Genomic DNA, 20,514 nt, shown 5'->3' with positions numbered 1-20,514 from the left:
AGGAACTCCAGATGGGGGGCGTGGCTGGAGCCCCGCGTGGTCGGGGGCGGGGCCGAGGGAGGAAAATATAAACATCTGGGCGGGGCGCCGGGTCTGCCTTGTGTGTGCTGGTGGAGGTCGAGTTCGGTGAGCTCTTTTTTCGTTCTTCGCAGAGCTCGTGCTGTGGAATCCAGGGCACAAGCTGGGAGGTTACTGAAGTGTGAAGGTATTTTTATTATACTTTCCATGCCCCAAATTGTCAGAGTAAAAATAACGATATAGCTAACTAGTGAACAATGAAGATTACACGTGTCCTTGAAGGATATACATGTCACTGGAAAAAATTAAGCATTCTTCTTGCCCCAACCCCCTCACCAAAGACAGCTTACCAACCTTATGATGTAATCAATAAAGAATGCTGGCCTGGGAATCAGACAGACCTGGGATCAGCTCCACTCCTGTAATTTCTTACCTAAATGTGCTTAATCCTCATTTCTTCCTTTACAAAATAAAAATAATTGTGGCTACCACCTGTTGACATCTGCTGCATTAAAGATGCTTCCGGTACGTTCTTACTTCGTTTAAATATTACAATAAATCATAAAATGGGTACTGTCCTCATTTTACATCAGGAAGCAGGCTCAGAAAGATGAGGTGACTTGTCCATGGCAAGCAGGTAATAACTGCAAGAAGTAAGATTCAAACGCAGGACATTCTGGCTTCAGAGTTGACTTCTTAAAAAACTGCTTGTTAAAGTGGGGATATAGGGGCTGGCTCTGGTGGCACAGCAGTTAAGTGTGCACGTTCTACTTCAGCAACCCTGGGTCGCTGGTTCAGATCCTGGATATGGACATGGCACTGCCTGTCAAGCCATGCTGTGGTAGGCGTCCCACATATAAAGTAGAGGAAAATGGGTACGGATGTTAGCTCAGGGCCAGTCTTCCTCAGCAAAAAAAAAGGAGGATTGGCAGCAGATGTTAGGTCAGGGCTAATCTTCCTCAAAAAAAAAAAAAAGTGGGGGTATAATAGTATTGTCTATCATACAGAGAATATGGAAGGAACTTTGAACAATGCCAAATAAATGTTCTGTTTTTCTGTCTCATGCAGAGACAGAGCCTGGTCTGCAGGAACACTAAGTAATGCTAATGGCGGTGGTCATGGTTGTAGTAAAAAGATATGTGTGTATTGACATTTTATGTAGCTTGTTACAATTTTTGCATATATACAAGTCTCTGCACCCTTACATGGGGTAAATGTGAAGCTTTTTAATTACTACTACCTTGAAAGACATAATCTCTCAATTGCAGATATGTAGTAGTGAAGCCAGGTATCTGAGGATTACTGTAAATATTCAGTAAAATTACCTTTGTGATGAAAAGAAGTTAATCTTGTCAATTTGCTGTTTTCTCATTTAACCTGAGGGACAACTCAAGGGTCACCAGGATTTATGAGCTTGTTTTACAGAAGAAAGAGAATGCCTTAGAGGATCACCAGATAACCAGTCCCCAGATGCCATTGATGCCCAGAGGTCAGAATGCCCAGGGGCATATCAGGAGTGAAAGAAACACAGATTACCTCTTTGTTTCTCTGAAACTCCCCCTGCCACACCCCTTAGCTCTATAAAACTCCCTACTTTCTTCTCTTGTTAAGTCAGATTTAAGAGAAGACTTGCTCCCACCTTCTGTCTAAGCCAATTTGAATAAACCTTTCTCCACCTACAAGTGCCCACCTATGTCTCAGTGTTTAGCTTACTGCCATCAGGCACGCAAATTTGAGATTAAGAGATTTGGTATCAGTAGATGTCTACAAAATAAATATGAAAATGAGAGGGCCGTTAAAAACCAATTTATCTTCTTTGTATATTTTTTATCAATTCCTCTATCCAAGAGTATTTATGCCCATTATCCTGTAGGTTATTATATTTTATTGTTCTATTTTGAGGGTATTGTTTTGTTTTTAAAGAAGATCACAGTGACCTTTTCCAACATTCTGCAAGATCACTCCTTAAAATAACTTAAAATTTGCAGGGCTGGCCTCGTGGCACAGCGGTTAAATTTGCACATTCCACTTCTTGGCTGCCTGGTGTTCACTGGTTCAGATCCCGGATGTGGACATGGCACCACTTGGCAAAAGCCATGCTGTGATAGGCGTCCCACGTATAAAGTAGAGGAAGATGGGCACGGATGTTTGCTCAGGGCCAGGCTTCCTCAGCAAAAAGAGGAGGATTGGCAGTAGTTAGCTCAGGGCTAATCTTCCTCAAAAAAACAAAAATTTGCAACCCTTCTTTGAACATTTATTCTGTGCTTTATATAGAGCTAAGCACTTTGTTTATATTACTTAATATATCCTCACAAAAACTCTGAGAGTTAGGTATTATTTTCAGTTTTTGAATGAGAAAGCTTAAGCATTGGAACATGAAGTAATTTGCCTAAATTTTACATCTAGAAAGTCGGTTAGGCAGCCCTTGAGAACAATTGTCCAGCTTGCTTGTGAATCCCACAACAGATATTAGGCAACTCTTTCACCAAAACAATGATCTAAATTTCTTAACTTTTTAAATAGACTATGGTAAAAATGTAGAACAAGGGAGACATATTTCCAGGAGAGTGTATTCTAAGACCCTCATTCAGCATAAAGTATAAAAATCATTTAAGAGAAGTAGAGGTCCCAGAGTTAATGGGATTAACAGCTGGCTGTTGTTCCTGTTTAATCCTATAATTACTACATAGACCATCAAGAGTTTGCAGGGGCTTCACACTCAAACATGCAGTTTCTTTTTTTTTTTTCCTTCTCCCAAAAGCCCCCAGTACGTAGCTGTATATTCTGGTTGTAGGTCCTTCCAGTTGTGCTACGTGGGACACTGCCTCAACATGGCTCCATGAGCGGTGGTGGGTCTGCACCCAGGATCCGAACTGGTGCAACCCTGGGCCGCCAAAGCAGAGCAAGTGAACTCACCACTTAGCCACGGGGCCAGCCCTAACATGCAGTTTCTATCCTAATTCTATCATTTACTAACAATCTAATGCAACCTTATGCTAGTTACTTAACTTCTCTGGACCTCAATTGCCTATTGATAAAACAGGATTAATAATTCCCACCTTATAGGGATGTTGTATGGCTTCAATGAAATAACATTATGTAAAGTTTCCTCTTACATGTTATGCGTTCAATAGCTCTTCTCAATATCATCATTGCTTTTAAGGAGAAGAAGAAGAAGAACGAGTAGAAGGAGGGAAGAGAAGGAGAGAAATTCTTGCCAGATACTTTCCATTACCAGTTTTTGATGCTAGACAAAAGACTTTTTCTCAAGTTATCTCTAATTAATTTTTTAATTATTAGTAGGCCTTCAAAAGGAAGAAAAAAGAAGTGCAGACCTGGTCCCACTAAATGTCTCTTTTTTTTTTTTAAGGTTGGCTCTGATGGGGGCTGGCCTGGTGGCACAGTGGTTAAGTTCACATGTTCCACTTCAGTGGTCTGGGATTCACCAGCTTAGATCCCGGGTACAGACCTGTGCACCACTTGTTAAGCCATGCTGTGGCAGGAGTCTCACATATAAAGTAGTGGAAGATGGGCATGGATGTTAGCTCAGGGCCAGCCTTCCTCAGCAAAAAAAAAAAAAAAAAAAATTGGCCTTGAGCTGACATCTGAACATCTGTTGCCAAATATTTTTTGTTGTTCTTCTTCTTCCCCAAAGCCCCCCAGTACATAGTTGTATATTCTAGTTGTAGGTCCTTCTGGTTGTGCTATGTGGGATGCTGCCTCAGCATGGCTTGATGATCGGTGCCATGTCAGTGCCCAGGATCCAAATCAGTGAAACCCTGGGCCACCAAAGTGGAGCACCTGAACTTGACGACTTGGCCACAGGCCCGGCCCCTAAATGTCTCTTTGATTTAATGATTTTAAGCTTTTTGAAAGTGCAGAATAAAAAAAACCTTAAATTGTTACACATTTATAATTTTCTATTCCTCAAGCAATGCTTTGTTTTATCCAAAAGCTCTACCTACTTATTATAAATCGTGTCACTATTGTGAATGTCTTTTGTTTTTATCCCTTTTAAATCCAGTCATGTTTTCATTTGAATTTGGGCAGCTTTCTTTATCTGAAAAATAAAAATAAAAAATGTTTTATTGTAGAAAACAGTTCAGTGATTACCAGGGGAAGGGGGTGGGGGTTGGGCCCAGGGGCTGAAGGGGAGCACTTATGTGGTGACAGTCAAGAAATAGTGTACAACTGAAATTTCATGTTGATGTAAACTATTATGAACTCAATATTAAAAAATTTTTCTTGTAAAGTACTTTCTCATTGAATAGTTTATGATAAAAAACTTTTACCATAAAAATTTATAATAGGGCCCGGCCCTGTGGCTGAGTGGTTAAGTTCATGAGCTCCGCTTCGGCAGCCCAGGGTTTCGCCGGTTCGAATCCTGGGTGCGGACATGGCACTGCTCAACAAGCCACGCTGAGGCGGCATCCCACATGCCACAACTAGAAGGACCCACAACTAAAAATATACAACTACGTACCAGGGGGCTTTGGGGAGAAAAAGGAAAAATAAAATCTTTAAAAGTTCATAATAAAAAAAGCACCTTAACACAAGGGGAAAAAAATTCAAATCAGGAACATACCTGATACCACTACTCTGGTGAGAGGGAGGAGGAGAACTTGTTTTTCATGCTTCATGAGAAGGTTTTGTGTGCGTGCATGTGTGTAGATGTGAACAGGAAATGGGGAACTTGTTTACTGTTATTGTTTTAACCTTTCTTTTGACATATGAGACACACCATGCTCCGATGGGTTGGAAGACAAGACTCTGTTTCCTAACTTAAGGAAAGATTAGTAAACTGACTCCTGAGGATGTGTGAGGCCCCATGTGGGACTGTGAGCTCTGGAGTGACTGGTCCCAAAATTAACTGTGATCTATAGCTATTGATAGAAGAGAGAAGGGTACTAACAAGGCAATTCAACCAGCGTGAAGAGCTTAGAAGGGCTGAAAATTCCAGCAGATTTCATTTTGATTCCCGCCTCCACTGGGGCAAGTTCATTATCTTCTCTGAATTTTGTCCTCATTTGTAAAGTCAGGATCATACCACCAATCCTATTGGGTTCTTGGGAGGATTAAATAAAATTTAGTGAATGCACTTGCTACAGATGGAAACTATCAAGTGTGAGCTTTCTCCTCCAGCTCGCCCCTCTCACCTGCTTCATGCCTTCTGGCTGTTTTGGTGCTCTGGACCAGGGCTTCTCAAATTTTTGATGGGGAAGGACCAGGGGTGTGTGTGTGTGTGTGTGTGTGTGTGTGTGTGTGTGTGTTGTCAGTCCTTTGATACTTTGGTTAAATATAATAAAAATTAAATTTTAAAAAACATACAAAGCACAAGCCCAAATTCTTTATTGTTGTGGTCAACGGACATAAAATTGTCAAATTGCTGTGATCATTTCTAAATGCTTTCTCTCCATGTCTGTAAGTCTCTCTTTTTTTTTTTTTAAAGATTGGTACCTTAGCTAACAACTGTTGCCAGTCTTTTTTTTCTTCTCCCCAAATCTCCCCAGTACATAGTTGTGTATTTTAGTTGTGGGTCCTTCTAGTTGTGGCATGTGGGACGCCGCCTCGACATGGCCTAACTAGCAGTACCATGTCCTCACCCAGGATCTGAACCCTGGGTCGCCGAAGCAGAGTGTGGGAACTTAACCACTCGGCCATGGGACTGGCCCCTCAATGTCTGTAAGTCTCAATGTCTCTCATTACAGGTATTGGTCTCCAGTTGGCAGAGCACATTTTGAGTAGTACTGGTTAAGAGTGAGCAGCAATGTGACAAGATGAACTTGAATAAAAAGTGTGAGAGAATTTTTTCAACGAGGAAGCTTAATAATGTGTTGCTGTCATTATTACTGTTGCCTCTTAATATACACTTGTATTAGTCCTGCCTAATCTTTTTTTTTAAAGATTGGCACCTGAGCTAGCAACTGTTGCCAATCTTTTTTTTTGTTTTGTTTTTCCTCCCCAAATCCCCCCAGTACGTAGTTGTATATTTTAGTTGCAGGTCCTTCTAGTTGTGGCATATGGGACGCTGCCTCAGCATGGCCTGACAGTGGTGCCATGTCCACACCCAGGAACCAAACCAGTGAAACGGTGGGCTGCCCAAGCGCAGCACTTGAACTTAACCACTCGGCCAAGGGGCAGGCCCCAGTCATGCCTAATCTTTTTTTTTTTTAATTTTTAATTAATTAATTTTTTTTGAGGAAGATTAGCCCTGAACTAACATCTGTCACCAATCCTCCTCTTTTTGCTGAGGAAGACTGGCCCTGAGCTAACATCTGTGCCCATCTTCCTCTACTTTATATGTGGGACGCCTACCACAGCATGGCATGCCAAGCAGTGCCACGTCTGCACCCGGAATCTAAAACGGCAAACCCCGGGCCACTGAAGCAGAACGTGCACACTTAACCACTGCGCCACCGGGCTGGCCCCATGCCTAATCTTAAAGACTAATTCAAATCGCATCTTTTCTGTGATATCTTCTTGCACTCCAAGCAGTTCATTGCTCTTTCCAACAAATTCTCATGGTATCAGAAGATTTACATCATTCTTTTATTGTCTTGTTTTTGTTTCTTTCTTTTAAGATTGCTACCTGAGCTAACAACTCTTGCCAATCTTTTTTTTTTCCTGCTTTTTCTTCCCAAATCCCCCCAGTGCATAGTTGCATATTTTTGTTGTGGGTTCTTCCAGCTGTGGCATGTGGGATGCCGCCTCAGCATGGCTTCATGAGTTGTGCCATGTCTGTGCCCAGAATCCGAACCGGTGAAACCCTGGACCGCAGAATCAGAGCACGCGAACTTAACCACTCGGCCATGGGCCTGGCCCCTACATCATTCTCAACTATTCATGGATGTCTTAATTCTCCAGCTGCCACAATTTCTATTCTCTCACTGTGAATGGAAGAAGGTTGATAGTTCAGCAATATCCTATCTAGATATTTCTGTTGATCCATCCTTTAAGAAGGGAACTTGTCTTTAAAAACTAAATATAAAGATAAAAATAAAATTTCCAGGGGCCAGCCCCGTGGCCGAGTGGCTAAGTTCTCATGCTCTGCTGCGGTGGCCCAGGGTTTCACCAGTTCAGATCCTGGGCCTGGACCTAGCATGCTCATCAGGCCCTGCTGAGACGGCGTCCCACACAGCACAACCAGCAGGACCTACAACTAGAATATACGACTATGTACTGGGGGACTTTGGGGAGAAAAAGAAGAAGAACAAAAAAGAATTTACATGTGTTCATCATTCACACCCATTTTTAATATTTTTTAATATGTTTGATTCATCTTTTGTAGTGATAGAGAGAAAACATTACAAATAAATTTGAGGGGCCAGCCTGGTGGGGCAGTGGTTAAGTGCACACGTTCCACTTCGGCTTCCCAGGGTTCGCCGGTTCCGATCCTGGGTGCAGACATGGCACCAGTTGGCAAGCCATGCTGTGGTAGGCATCCCACATATAAAGTGGAGGAAGATGGGCACAGATGTTAGCTCAGAGTCAGGCTTCCTCAGCAAAAAGAGGAGGATTGGCAGCAGATATTAGCTCAGGGCTAATCTCCCTCAAAAAAAAAAACACAAAAAACAAATAAATTTGAGATCCTCCGTCTTGTCTTCCAGTTCCAGCTCTGCTCACCTCCCAAGAAGTTGTCTTAACCTTCGTTCCCTGCAGTTCTTGATGCTAAAAGGGCAGGTCAAAATGCTTAATACTTTGGTGTATGCTGCCACCTAGTGATTTCTTTTGCAATGACACCAAATGAAAGTAGGTCTTCTATAGAAAAAGGGCCAACTCCAAGAGTCCTTTTCAAGAAATTTGAGTGGTGGCTGTGGTATGTCACGTTATTGGGGATACTAGCTTTTGGTGAGCAGGGACTAGGAATGCTAGATATTCTCATTTGCTTGGGACAGCACCTCACAAAGAAGAATTGACTTATCCTAAATCCCTAATGTTTTTCTTACTTCCTGTGGGATATTCATGGGGATGCAAAACCTGTTTGCTGTTATCTAAGCTTAGAAACTAATTTGGCTTTATATAGAAACACAAGATATTTTCTGTACAATTTAGTATAATCCTGAATTGACCAGGATTGCAATCATTGTGTACGAGAAAAAATTGTACTTTGTTCTGTTCAGAACTTCACCAAGAATGGTTCATTATTGCATAAAACTGCTTCACTTGCCATGTGGGTGGTGTATGAACCATGAGTCCAGCACACCTTGTTCAGTCTGCATTCGTTAGCTATCACGTGCATGGTGATTCTTTGTGTGTGTTTGTACAGGAATATATTATTTAGCCAAAATTTAAAATGCCAAGTATAAAAAAGAAATGATGGTAATATTTAGTTAAATATTGTCTTAATTTTGCTCATCTAAAATTACTCATTACAATTAATTGGAAACATCTGGCTACCTCACTAGGCCTTCTATTATAATCATTTAATTATTAAAATACAGGGGCTGGCCTGGTGGTGGAGCACTTAAGTTCGGACCTTCCGCTTCTCAGCGTCCCTGGGTTTCCCAGTTCGGATCCCAGGTGCGTACATGGCACCGCTTGGCAAAAGCCATGCTGTGGTAGGCTTCCCACATATAAAGTATAGGAAGATGGGCATGGATGTTAGCTCAGGGCCAGTCTTCCTCAGCAAAAAGAGGAGGATTGGCAGTAGTTAGCTCAGGGCTAATCTTCCTTAAAAAAAAAAAAAAGAATGAAGATGGTTTAAGGGACCTCTGGGACCGCATCAAGTATATAACATTCACATTATAGGTGTCACTGAAGGAGAAAGTAGCGATAGAAAGAGGCAGAAAACTTATTGGAAGAAATAATGGCTGAAAATTTTCCTAACCTGGGGAAAGAAACAGATATCCAGGCCCAGGAAGCACAGAGTCCCAAACAAGATGAACCCAAAGAGATCCACACCAAGACATATTATAGTTAAAATGGCAAAAGTTAAAGATAAAGAGACAATGTTAAAGGCAGCAAGAGAAAAACAAGTCACCTACAAGGGAAACCCTCATAAGACTATCAGCTGATTTTTTTCAGCATATATTTTGCAAGGCAGAGTGGAGTGGCTTGATAAATTTAAAGTGCTGAAAGGAAAAAACTTACAAGCAAGAATACTCTATTCATCAAGGTTATTGTTCAGAATTGAAAGAGAGAGAAAGAGTTTTCTAGACAAGTAAAAATTAAATGAGTTCATCACCACTAAACTGGCCTTACAAGAAATGTTAAAGGGTCTTCTTTAAGTGGAAAAGAAAAGGCCATGACTAGAAATAAGAAAATATACAAAAGAAAAAAATCTCACTGGTAGAGGCAAATATTTAGTAGAGGCAATGGATCAGCCACTTAAAAAGCTAATATGAAGCTTAAAAGACAAAAGTAGTAAAATCAATTATAACTACAGTCAATAGTAAAGGGATACACAAAATATGTTTAATGTGATGTCAAAAACATGAAATGTGGGAAGAGGGAGTAAAAATGTAACGCTTTTAGAATGTGTTTGAACTTAAGTGACTATCACCTTAAAATAGACTGCTATATACATACGTCAATATATATGAACCTCATGGTAACCAAAAATCAAAAACCTATAATAGATACACAAAAAGTAAAGAGAAAGGAAACCAAACATAGCACTAAAGAAAACCATCAAACCACAAAGGAAGAGACCAAGAGGAGAAGAAAGAAACAGAGAAGAACTACAAATACTACCAGAAAACAACTGACAAATGGCAATAAGTACATATCAATCAATAATTACTTTAAATATAAATAGACTAAATGCTCCAATCAAAATTCATAGGGTGGCTGAATGGACAAAAAATAAGACTCATCTATATGTTGCCTACAAGAGACTCACTTCAGATCTAAAGACGCATACAGACTGAAAGTGAAGGGATGGAAAAAGATATTCCATGAAAATGGAAATGAAAAGAGAACTGGAGTAGCAATACTCACATCAGACAAAATAGACTTTAAAACAAAGACTGTTGGGGCTGGCCCCATGGCCGAGTGGTTAAGTTTGTGCACTCTGTTTCAGTGGACCAGGTTTTCGCCAGTTCAAATCCAGGGTGTGGACATGGCACTGCTCATCAAGCCTTGCTGAGGTGGCATCCCACATGCCACAACTAGAAAGACCCACAACTAAAAATATACAACTTCAAACGGGGGGGCTTTGGGAGAAAAAGGAAAAATAAAATCTTTAAAACAAAGGATAAAAAAGGACATTACATAATGATAAAGGGGTCAATTCAAGAAGAGGATGTAACACTCATAAATATTTATGCACTCAACATAAGAGCACCTAAATATATAAAGCAAATATTAATAGATATAGAGTCAAATTGACAGTAATACAATAATAGTAGGGAACTTTAATGCTCCACTTATGTCAATGGATAGATCGTCCAGACAGAAAATCAATAAGGAAACATTGGCCTTAAGTGACATATTAGATCAGATGGACTTAGTAGATATATACAGAACATTCTATCCCAAAACTGCAGAATACACATTCTTTCCAAGTGTACATGGAACATTTTCCACGTTTGATCACATATTAGGCCAGAAAACAAGTCTCAATAAATTTAAGAAGATTGAAATCATGTCAAGCATCTTTTCTGACTATAAAAATATGAAACTAGAACTCAATTACAAGATGAATACTGGAAAAAACACAAACACGTGTAGACTAAACAACATTCTACTAAACAACTAATGGGTCAATGAAGAAATCAAAGAAGAAATCAAAAAATACTTTGAGGGGCTGGCCCCATGGCCAAGTGGTTAAGTTTGCACACTCTGCTTTGGCAGCCCAGGGTTTCACCGGTTTGGATCCGGGGCACAGACCTAGCACTACTCATCAGGCCATGCTGAGGCAGCATCCCACACAGCACAACCAGAAGGACCTACAACTAGAATATACAACTATGTACTAGGGGGCTTTGGGGAGAAAAAGAAGAAAAAAAAAGATTGGCAACAAATGTTAGCTCAGGTGCCAATCCTTAATGAAAATGTAAACACAACTTTCCCAAATCTATGGGACACAGCAAAAGCAGTTCTAAGAGGGAAGTTCATAGTGATATAGGCCTCTCTCAGGAAACAAGAAAAATTTCGAATAAACAATCTAACTGGGGCTGACCCAGTGGCCAAGTGATTAAGTTCATGTGCTCCACTTGGCAGCCCAGGGTTTTGCTGGTTCAGATCTTGGGCACAGACATGGCACTGCTCATCAAGCCATGTTGAGGTGGCATCCCACATAGCACAACCAAAATGCCCTACAACTAGAATATACAACTATGTACTGGGGTGCTTTGGGGAGAAGAAGAAGAAGAAGAAGAAGAAAAAGATTGGTAACAGATGTTAGCTTAGGTGCCAATCTTTAAAAACAAACAAACAAACAAGCAAAGAAAATCTAACGTTACAACTAAAGGAACTAGAAAAAGAAGAACAAACAAAGCCCATAGTTAGTAGAAGGAAGGAAATAATAAAGATCAGAGTGGAAATAAGTGAAATAAAGACCAAAAATAGATAAAGGGAATTAACAGGTAAAAACTTCCAGTTATAAAGTGGATCACGTATGGGGATGTAATGTACAGCATAGGGAATATAGTCAATATTTTAATAACTTTGTATGGTGGCAGATGATAACTAGATTTATAATGGTGATCATTTTGTAACATATATAGATATTGAATCACTATGATATACACTTGAACATAATAAGTTATTGTGTGTCAATTATACTTCAATAAACATTTAAAAATAAGTTAAATTAAATAAATTAAAAAGAGGCAGCAAAGTCCATGGCCATCACTATTGCCGAGTGTTAGAAATAATCTCCACTCCACCCCCAGGAGATGCTATATAAATTAACAGTTCTCAAACTTTGTGGTCTTAGGATACATTTACACTCTAAAACATTATTGAGGACAACAAAATGCTTTTGTTTATGTGGGATAGAGAGAAAATCTTCAAATTAGAGAGAGAAAAATGACATATCACATTTAGAGGAACAGCTATTAAAAATAAAATGGACTTACCAGAAATTACGGAGGCCAGAGACAGAGGAATAAGTTGTTACGGTGCTGAAAGAAAAAGCTGAAAAACAGAATTTTATATTCCATGAAAGTGACCTTCAAGAGTATAAGTGAAATGGAAATATTTTAAAATAAAATAACATCAGTAGAATTTGTTGCTAGGAAATCTGCATTACAAGAAATGCAAAAGGAAATACTTTAATGCTCAAGAGCAATGATGAGAGTATAATCAATGGCACGTATCTGGGAAAATATGGAAGATGATTTTTTCTCTTAGTTTTTAAAAAATACATATGATTGTTTAAAGCAAAATTCTAACATTTTGCTTTTTATAAGTACATCATCTTTTGAGTTCATAATCACCAATCTGCTAAAGCTAGCATGTACTGGCTCATGAAAATTAACTGTTACATTTTCAAGAAAGTTGTGAACTAGTTGAAGACATGTTGGTAGCCAGAAATTGGCCATAGTAGGAATATTTACACAACATAAATTTACAAAACGTAAAACACTGTAAACGGGGCTTTATTATTATTTCTTTTAGAGCCAGTTATCAAACATTAACGAGCATACCATTGTTTATAATTTGTGTAGATATAATACATTTGACAACTGTAACATAAAACATGGAAATATGGTCTTAATGAATCTATATGATCGCAAGGTCTCTATGTTATTCATGAACTGATATAGTGTTAACTCTAAGTATACAATAAAAAAGTTAAGGATGTATATTTTAACCCCTGCAATAACTTCTAAAAACATAATGCAAAGAGAAAGAGCTTGTCAGGGATTGGAATTGGCCACCCCAAAGATGTCTCTTTGGCATGAGGATTATTTTGGACTGGTTACTTTTTTTTTCCTTTTTTTCCAGAAGATCAGCCCAGAGCTAATATCTGCTGCCAATACTCCTCTTTTTGCTGAGGAAGGCTGGCCCCAAGCTAACATCCATGCCCATCTTTCTCCACTTTTTACGTGGGATGCCTGCCACAGCATGGCTTGACAAGCAATGCCATGTCCGGACCTGGGATCCGAAACGGCAAACCCGAGGCTGCCAAAGTGGAATGTGCGCACTTTACCACTGTGCCACTGGGCTGGCCCCCAATTTTTTTTTTTGAGGAAGATTAGCCCTGAACTAACATCTGCTGCCAATACTCTTTTTGCTGAGGAAGACTGGCCCTGAGCTAACGTCCGTGCCCATCTTCCTCTGCTTTATATGCGGGACGCCTACCATACCATGGCTTGCCAAGAAGTGCCATTCTGCACCCGGGACCCGAACTGGCGAACCCCAGGCTGCCAAAGTGGAACGTGTGAACTTAACCACTGTGTCACTGGGCTGGCCCCAAGGGCTGGTTACTTTTAAAAACTGCAGACATGAGAGAAACTCTGAAAAGTAGAAGTTACCCTTTGTAAGAGACATTTACATTTGTAACAGAAATCTCCATCTGTAAAGATGTCTCCCTCTCTATACCAGGAAGAGAGGGATGACCTTATCTCTAGAAACTCTTATCAATACGGGAGGCAAGGACTTAAATCTGCACAATAACCTTACTCTTGTTTACTGTACTTTTCTGGTAGTCTCCCATAACTGACTGCCCCCACCCCTAACATCCTCCTTTGTAACTGAAGATGGTATTTAAGATGAGAGCCTCCGCCATTTTGGCAAGTTGCTCAGACTTCCTGAGTCTCTCCCATGTATACATGTTATAAAACTTTGTTTAATTTTCTCCTGTCTCCTGTGAATTTTATTTGTAGTCTGATCAGAAGGACTTCGAGTGGGTAGAGGAAACGTCTTCTTCCCCTACAAGCTAAAAGATCAATAGATAAATTATAATAAAATTCTTTTTAAAAATTCAAATAATCCTCAGGAGGGCAGAAAAGGAGGGCAAGAAGAGCAAAAAAGGGAGGGGGAAAAACCCAAATAAAAAAGGGCACCACCCCCAGGAAAGACCACATGCTGGACCACAAAACTTGTCTCAGAAAGTTTACAATGCAGGGCTCGCCCGGTGGCGCAGCAGTTAAGTGTGCACATTCTGCTTCGGTGGGCCGGGTTTCACTGGTTTGGATCCTGGGTGCGGACATGGCACTGCTTGGCAAGCCATGCTGTGGTAGGTGTCCTACATATAAAGTGGAGGAAGATGGGGACGGATGTTAGCTCAGGGCCAGTCTTCCTCAGCAAAAAAAGGAGAATTAGCAGATGTTAGCTCAGGGCTAGTCTTCCTCACACACACAAAAAGTTTACAATCATTGAAATCATAGGGTACATTCTCCATGTATAAGCCACACCATAATGACATTAAATTAAAAATCAATAAATATCTAGCAAATCACAAATATCTGGAAATACAATCATCTCCTAAATAATTCATGGGTCAAAGAAGTAATCACAAAGAGAATTAGAAAATATTTCAAACTCTATGATAATGAAAGATAACTTTTCGAAACTTACCAGCTAAAGTAGAGCTTAGAGGAAAATTTATACTTTGAAGTGTTTGTATTAGAAAAGAAGAACAGGGGCCAGCCTGGTGGTGTAGTGGTGAAGTTCGCATGCTCTGCTTCAGGAGCCTGGGGTTCGCTGGTTCAGATCCTGGATGTGGATCTACACACTGCTCATCAAGCCATGCTGTGGCGGCATCCCACATACAAAATAGAGCAAGATTGCCACAGATGTTAGCTCAGGGCCGATCTTCCTGACCAAAAAAAAAGAAGAAAAGAAAAGAAGAATAGGCCTAAATCAATGATAAGAAGCTGCAAAAAGAAGAGCAAACCCAAAGTAAGTAGAAGTTCATATTTAAAAAATATTCCTTCTCTTTTTTTTTCCCAAGGCACATGGGAAAACTCTTGAGGATGATGAGAACTTTCTGCATTTGATTGTGGTGGTTTCACTAGTGTGTACATTTGTCAAATCATTAAATTGTATGCTTTAAATGGATGCAGTTTATTTATTTTTTTCATTTTAAAGTTTTTTTTTAATTGACGTAACATTGGTATATCACAGTATATAAATTTCAGGTGTACACCATTATAGTTCGATTCTGTGAAGACTAGATCGTGTTCACCACCCAAAGACTAATTAGCATCTGTCACATGTGCCCTTTCACCCCTTTTGCCCTCCCTCTTCCCCCCTCCCCCTCTGGTAACCGCCACTCCAATCTCTGTTTCTAAGTGTTTGTTTGTTGTTGTTGTTTTCATCTTCCACTTATGAGTGAGATCATATGGTGTTTGGCTTTCTCCTTTCCTGTCTGACATTTCACTTAGCATCATACCATCAAGGCCCATCTAACCGTTGTTGCAAATGGCATAGTTTAGTTTACTTAATCTATATTTCAGGGCGGTTGGTTCAAAAACAAAGGAGCCCTGAGGCAGAAGCAGGTCCTGAGAATGGAGGGAGTAGAGAAGCACAGAGAAGGGGGGCTGGTGCTGGTGGGTGGTAATGGAGATTGTATGAGGTCTTAGGGGCCTTAATAATGACAAGATTTTCTTTTTCCTGCTTTCCCCCCCCAAATCCCCGCAATACATAGTTATATATTTTAGTTGTGGGTCTTTCTAGTTGTGGCATGTGGGATCCCACCTCAACATGGCCTGATGAGTGGTGCCAGGTCCACGCCCAGGATCCAAACCAGGGAAACTCTGGGCTGCTGAAGTGGCATGCAAGAACTTAACCACTCAGTCAGGAGGCTGGCCCCATGTCTTTTTTTATTTTATTTTAAGGAAGATTAGCCCTGAGCTAATATCTGCTGCCCATCCTCCTCTTTTTGCTGAGGAAGACTGGCCCTGAACTAACATCTGTGCCATCTTCCTCTACTTTATATGTGGGATGCCTGCCACAGCATGGCTTGATAAGCTGTGTATAGGTCCGCAACCAGGATCCAAACTGGCTAACCCCGGGCTGCTGAAGCGGAACGTGTGATCCTAACCACTGTGCCACTGGGACAGCCCCAAAAGATTTTCACGTACTGAGGTGTATGGGGTAAATTTGGGTTCAAAACTGATTCAGCTTGAACTAAAGAAGCCTGACTTATGGCCTATCTAACATGCATTGGACATCTGCTTTAACCATTACAATAAAGAATGCATACTTCCCCTCCTACAGCCTGTTGGTAAAGCCTGTATGAGTCCCTTTCCTGAGATTAGAGTCATGTTGACCTGCTGGTTTGCAGCTAAATACCTCTTTGAAACTTTGAAAATGTATCCTGAGTGTGTCTAACGTATGTTCTTTGTTCTAAAAAGATAGAAGTCTCTACTGAAAAACCATGCTTCTCTGGAACGCTTTCCATGGCCTTCCAGGGTTATAATCCTCACTCTGGCTCAAGTAAAGCTCACGTTATTTCTCTCATCTATTAAATGATTATTGGTCATTTTGCTTCGACAATAAAGACTTTGGTTTTTATTCTGAAAGCAATCAGAATCCCTCGGCGGACTTTGAACGCCATGAAGTGACTTACATTACTGCAAGAATTGCATGAGATCGTGTATATAGGGTACTCAGTCCAGTGCTTGACTCAGTAAATATTTAATAGGTATTCCTTCTGTTTTCTTTTCTAAGGCAGTGGAGAACAACAGGACAGTGCAGGCCACCCTGTGAATCATGAAACAATACCACCATCTAGTGGGGAAAATCCTGATTGTTTTATAAGCAAAGCCTTAAAAGTTTATTTAACAAAGGACTTGAAGTTAAAATTTAAACTACTGTATTTCCCATAGAATGAAATAAATCTTGCTGTAAATCAGAACGTTCCTTTTTTTAAAAGAATTTATTTATTTATCTATTTTTTTTTTAAAGATTTTATTTCTTTCCTTTTTCTCCCCAGAGCCCCCCGGTACATAGTTGAATAGTCTTCGTTGTGGGTCCTTCTAATTGTGGCATGTGGGACGCTGCCTCAGCATGGTTTGATGAGCAGTGCCATGTCCGCGCCCAGGATTTGAACCAACGAAACACTGGGCCGCCTGCAGCGGAGCGTGCAAACTTAACCACTTGGCTACCTACCGGGCCAGCCCCTGAGGAAAAATATTTTTAATGTATTTACTTACACATATTTAATGCATGAATATGCTCACAGTGTTAAAATTGATACAGTAGTGGCCAGCCTGGTGTCAGAGTGGTTAAGTTCACATATTCCCCTTTGGTGGCCTGGGGTTCACTGGTTTGGATCCTGGGTGCAGACCTATGCACCACTTGTCAAGCCATGCTGTGGCAGGCATCCCACATATAAAGTAGAGGAAGATAGGCACGGATGTTAGCTCAGGGCGAGACTTCCTCAGCAAAAAGAAGAGGATTAGTGGCAGATATCAGCTCAGGGCTAATCATCCTCAAAAAAAAAAAATTCATACAGTAAAGATAAATCAGAAATCCCCTTTGATGTCCCCTTCCACTCCCCTCCTTAGAGGTAAACATTACAAGTCATTCATTTATTCATTCATTCAACTGTTCAGAAATATATAAGAAGATCCATTATGTGTTGGGCACTCTGCTTAATAATGACCCAAATAAAAACTTAGTGAAGTTTATACTTTTACACTCAGAGACAAAAAAAAAAGACATTAAGTAATCACACAAATAAATGTACAACTGCAACTTACCTAAAATCTAGGAATGAGGGGCTGGCCCCGTGGCTGAGTGATTAAGTTCATGCGCTCTGCTTGGGAGGCTCAGGGTTTCGCCGGTTCAAATCCTGGGTGCAGACATGGCACTGCTCATCAGGCCACGCTGACGTGGCGTCCCACATGCCACAGTTAGAAGTACCCACAACTAAAAGTATGCAACTATGTACCGGGGGGCTTTGGGAGAAAAAGGAAAAACAAAATCTTTAAAAAAAACAAATAAATAAAATAAAATCTAGGAATGAGAGGTACCTGTTGCCATAAGAGCATACATTATCCCTGATCAGGGAGGTCAGAGAAAGATTTCTGAGAAGTGACTATGGACCTAGAGTCAAATGGTCCATACAATCACCATGAGCCACATGTGGCTATTTAAATCTAAATTAACTAAAATTAAGTAAAATTTACAATTCATTTCCTCATTCTCACTATCCATGTTTCAAGCACACAAAAGCCACACGTGGCTGGCAGCTCCCAAATTGGACTGTGTAAATAGAGAACATTTCAACATGTCAGGAAGTTCTATCAGACATTGCTCAGTGAGAGAATGAATATGTGTTCACCAGGCAGAGAAGGAAGGGAAGAACAAGCCAGCAAAAAGAGCCCCGAATGGCAGGAGGCATCACGGTGAGAGTAAAGACCTCACAGAGGGCCAGCGTGCCCTGTGTTACAAGGTGCATCGAAGAGAACCGGAGAAAGCAGTAGAAGATGAAGCAGGAGAGGATATATGTCTTCCAAATTGCTAGAGGAAAAAAATCAAACAAAAGAAATCAATTCATGGGGCTGGCCCCGTGGCTGAGTGGTTAAGTTCACGCGCTCCGCTGCAGGTGGCCCAGTGTTTCGTTGGTTTGAATCCTGGGCGCGGACATGGCACCACTCGTCAAGCCACGCTGAGGTGGCGTCCCACATGCCACAACTAGAAGGACCCACAACGAAGAATATACAACTATGTACCTGGGGGCTTTGGGGAGAAAAAGGAAAAAAATAAAATCTTAAAAAAAAAATCAATTCAATGAAAGTGTAATAAAATAAGAAGCAATGAAAACAACAAAAGTGCTGAGTAAATAGAGGGCAAAAAGAGATGGCAGAGATGAGATCAACTATATCAGATCTAAATTTGCACACTGTGTACAGGAGGCTGTGTCAATCTGCTGGAGGAAAGATGCTACATTCAGCACAGCAGCTGCAGGGGCCAGAGAGGTGAATTAAATGGGTTTCTGAGAGGAACCACTACCCTGAAGTCTCTGAGGGTGGCATTAGTTTCTGCCCTTACCCCAGGTGTGTGATACTGATTTTAATTTCCATGTGGAGACAGTTTTAGGGCTTCTACTTTGCCTTTTCTACCACAATAATTCTTACTTATGTGCCGGGGTCCAGCCCTAGCCGAACAGGGTCTCCTGAGGGATGGACGGCTTCTGCGAAGGAGGAGGCAGTGAGACAAGGAGTTTGGTGTCCAAGTCTCACTTTATTTTGTGTATGTAAGATTTATATAGGGCTCAGGGTATGTAAGGATGATTTCATGAAACAGTCCCAGTACATATTTTTGGCTCGCGTAAGCGGGTTTTTGTAAGGTAAACAATAGTCCTAAGAGCAATTGATTGTAAGGTAGACAATAGTCCTAAGAGCAATTGATTGTGTGTAGACCTGGGGGAAGTCAAGCTTCTGCCTAAGAGTAATTGATTGTGTGCAGGCCTGAGGGGAGCCAAGTTTCTGTAATTCTTTACTTCAAGGAGGCCACCCCCTGCGGCCTCCTGACTCAGTGGGCTGTGGTAACCACCGTCCTCCCACAGAGATCTGTGGGGGCTACAGATTTCTTTGTTCCCTCTCCACTCCCATCACTTTACCCAACCAAAGGACGGGTCAGAATGTTCTTTCCCTAGAAGATGTTTTTCCCCAGAACTTTCCCTAGAATATTGCATTGTTTCATTCTCATTCCCAGGGCCGGGCTGACTTCTCCTGAAATAACCCCAGGTGCAGAACAGAGTAAGCAGAAGCAGGAAAGTCAGAAGTACCAGGGAGATTTGTTGCAGGGGCAGCCTGGTAGATTCCCTTGAGGGTCGCTGTGCGTCCCCTCATCTCTCTCCCCGACCGTGTCACAAGGCAGAGGCTTAACTTGTAGGCTGACGGCTCCCGGCACTTACGAGTGAAGGAACTAATGTGAGGAGTTGCCAGCTTCTAAATATATCATTCCAAGTGAGAATGACATTTAAGAACCAGGAAAATAATCTTTGACCTCTGGTTGACTGTTATCTATGGATTCTCTCTCCTCTCTCTGAAGGTATTAATTATATTTATCATAGTCTTGGGATTTTTGCTCTATCACTTTTCCTTTCATGTTAACTTTTCTACTTGATGATTTTTATTTATTTGTTGATTTATTTGCTGAGGAAGATTCACCCTGAGCTAACATCTGTGCCAATCTTCCTCTGTTTTGTATGTGGGTCACCACCACAGCATGGCCCCTGATGAGTGGTATATGACTGAACCCAGGCTGCTGAAGTGGAGCATGCCAAACTTAACCACTAGGCCATGGGGCTGGCCCCTCTACTTGACGATTTTTGATATCTTTCTTTTATGTCATTGGTTATGCACAAATAATGATTCTTGGTGGTCTTTCTTCAGCTTTGTATTTGAGAATCCCTGTTCACCAGATGTTCTGTTTTCCGTGATCTACCCACAGAGATTGTGGTGAAGGAGTAAGACCATACTTGAGTAGAGAGTTCAGCTGGTAGCTTGTCTTCTGGGATTTGTTGCTCCCCACTGCTCCTCAAATTTGTTAGCCACTGGGGCATTTCTCTGCCTTTCCATGACCATTTCTCACATTGCTTTAGCCCATCGACAAAGCTAGTGCTAGCTTATTATGGGTGGACACCAG

At 41.0% G+C, this 20,514-nt stretch overlaps 1 long non-coding RNA gene across 1 annotated transcript; it reads right to left on the bottom strand.

The window, feature by feature from the left end:
• Positions 1-11,907: 11,907 nt before the first annotated feature.
• LOC139039922 (uncharacterized) lies at positions 11,908-19,089 on the bottom strand. The gene is made up of 4 exons (XR_011493323.1): positions 18,999-19,089; positions 17,619-17,816; positions 14,488-14,728; positions 11,908-12,099 (listed from the first exon to the last, which is right to left on the bottom strand). It is a non-coding gene; the product is annotated as an uncharacterized lncRNA (long non-coding RNA).
• Between the last annotated feature and the right edge of the window lie 1,425 nt (positions 19,090-20,514).

The sequence above is a fragment of the Equus asinus genome, chromosome 12, assembly GCF_041296235.1.
Source record: "Equus asinus isolate D_3611 breed Donkey chromosome 12, EquAss-T2T_v2, whole genome shotgun sequence".
NCBI lineage: Eukaryota > Metazoa > Chordata > Mammalia > Perissodactyla > Equidae > Equus > Equus asinus.
This window is presented reverse-complemented; position numbering and strand designations above follow the sequence as displayed.